Source organism: Hippoglossus hippoglossus, chromosome 8 (assembly GCF_009819705.1).
Source record: "Hippoglossus hippoglossus isolate fHipHip1 chromosome 8, fHipHip1.pri, whole genome shotgun sequence".
In the NCBI taxonomy this organism is placed as follows: Eukaryota; Metazoa; Chordata; class Actinopteri; order Pleuronectiformes; family Pleuronectidae; genus Hippoglossus; species Hippoglossus hippoglossus.
In genome coordinates, this window is record NC_047158.1 from 20,662,746 (window position 1) to 20,665,516 (window position 2,771).

Consider the following 2,771-nt stretch of genomic DNA (forward strand, 5'->3'; position numbering starts at 1 on the left):
GTATCTCTTGTTGTTCTCATCTTGATGCTTCATGAGAAACAGCAGAGACACAATCTGTACTTCTTTATTTCACACAGCTCGCATACTGCAAATAATTTATTTCATGTGACTTCCCCAAACCAGAACCAAACATAATATTTCATTCACCGCAGATAGAATCTGTCTGTGAGAAAAAAACCCACAACGTAAATCCATGTGTGTGTCTAGACTGAGCTGAACATGTCAGTATGAATGATTGTGATGCTGCGGGATTCGTACAAACAGGTCACTAGTTCATACACCCACAATAATCTGCTCAGTCACTCACGGCACGAAATGTCCTCCTCACTTGCAAATCCTCAAATCATCTTAAAACCTCCGAGCGCGGTGGAGAGCCGAGGCTTTGGAAGCTGGCACGACGGCGGCAGTGGCAGCATGTGGCAAACAGCCGAGCTCCAGAGGGCAGGAGCCCAGAGGGCAGGATTCAGGCTCAGGCCTCGGACTTTAGAAAAACCTCCAACAGTCATGAGAGACAGGATTTTATTTTCATTTTATATATATACGTCAGAAAAGACTTAAATCAGTTCTACTCACATTAGAGCTCGTGTCAGGATAAAGGCCACAGAGCAAAGGTCACTGGGTCAAATCACTGAAGATTAAAGGAAGTCGGTCGTTTTTCAATCCAGGAATTAAAAATCCAGATGAGAGGGGGAGAAAAGAAAAACCACTGATGTCAGATAGAAAATCTGTTCATTCACAAGAGCCTTCAAATAAACTGTTTTTACACAATCTGGAGGGATCTGAGAGGAGCGAGGAGCCTGAGAGGAGCCTGTGAGGAGCGAGGAGCCTGAGAGGAGCCTGTGAGGAGCGAGGAGCCTGAGAGGAGCCTGTGAGGAGCGAGGAGCCTGAGAGGAGCCTGCGAGGAGACAGTGAGGAGCCTGAGAGGAGCGAGGAGCTGAAGGAGCCTGCGAGGAGCCTGAGAGGAGACAGTGAGGAGCGAGGAGCCTGTGAGGAGCGAGGATCCTGTGAGGAACGAGGAGCCTGTGAGGAGCCTGTGAGGAGCGAGGAGCTGAAGGAGCCTGTGAGGAGCCTGTGAGAAGCCTGTGAGGAGACAGTGAGGAGCCTGTGAGGAGCGAGGAGCCTGAGAGAAGCCTGTGAGGAGCGAGGAGCCTGTGAGAAGCCTGAGGAGCGAGGAGCCTGAGAGGAGCCTGAGAGGAGCCTGTGAGGAGCGAGGAGCCTGAGAGGAGCCTGTGAGGAGAGAGGAGCCTGAGAGGAGCCTGAGAGGAGCCTGAGAGGAGCGAGGGGCCTGAGAGGAGCCTGTGAGGAGAGAGGAGCCTGAGAGGAGCCTGAGAGGAGCCTGTGAGGAGCGAGGAGCCTGAGAGGAGCCTGAGAGAAGCCTGTGAGGAGCGAGGAGCCTGAGAGGAGCGAGGAGCCTGAGAGGAGCCTGTGAGGAGCCTGAGAGGAGCGAGGGGCCTGAGAGGAGCCTGTGAGGAGCCTGAGAGGAGCGAGGAGCCTGAGAGAAGCCTGTGAGGAGCGAGCAGCCTGAGAGGAGCGAGGAGCCTGAGAGGAGCCTGTGAGGAGAGAGGAGCCTGAGAGGAGCCTGAGAGGAGCCTGTGAGGAGAGAGGAGCCTGAGAGGAGCCTGAGAGGAGCGAGGGGCCTGAGAGGAGCCTGTGAGGAGAGAGGAGCCTGAGAGGAGCCTGAGAGGAGCCTGTGAGGAGCGAGGGGCCTGAGAGGAGCCTGTGAGGAGCGAGGAGTTGAAGGGAGTCAGAAATGTGGAGCAGCCGGTGCAGCAGACTGTGACTAACGTGATGTTAGAGATCTCTCTGCGCTGCCGGGGTTTCCTCTTCAAGAAATTACATCAGCTTCCTCTTCGCTGCGTCTTCTGATCAACTGACACGTGCTCATCATCCTCTGCAGCTCCAGAGATGTGACATGTGACCTGATGCTCTTCAACTAAAACCACTCACTGACTCATCTCCTCTCCTCTGGTGTCTGGGAGACGCTGCTATTTTCACACTATGCAGATTTCTTTTTGTGGGGTTTTTTTTTTTTTTTTAGATCACAGCCCAGATTATGATTTAATGCAACAGAACAAGGTCGACACGATTCAACTGCGTCTGGAGCCCGAAGGCTCGACGTCAAAAACTAGACTCAGTCGCCTCCAAGAACCATTTTGGTGCGGTTGCATTTTTTTAAACCATAAAAAAAGACTTCCCGCAAAAGTGAAGCCAAAATGTGTTGATCGCCTCCTGGTGGCTGGCTGCAGTACAGGTCATAAACCCCACCTCCTCCATGTTAGTGGACGGGACATGGAAAGATTCCAAGTACACATCAAATACATTTAACCAATAATAAACTATAACATCTCATTAAAGTTAGCAGCAGTTTACAGCTGCAGTTACTCCACTGACGCCACCTAGAGGCCAGGGGTGTGAAAGCTGCAGTCGTATTTTTATATTTTCAACCTCTAACTTTTCACAGATGTTAGTGTGAGATGTTTTTTTTAGAAGAAATTAAAGTGTTAACTTCTTGGTTGAGACTTAAATCAAAGGATTGAACCGATAGAACAGGAAATAAATATGTAGCTGGAGCCGGCTACAAGTTAGCTTAGCACAAAGCCTGTTTTTAAAGATCTGCACTTTGGAAGGCGTTTGTAAAATGTGTGAAAACGTTTTGCTAAATATTCGATAAGAGTTGAGAATCTACAAAAGGTTCTAAACCCGAGTTCAGTTTGTCACCGTCCAGATCGGTGACGTCTCTTTTATTTTCCCGAAACACAAACCACGAACAG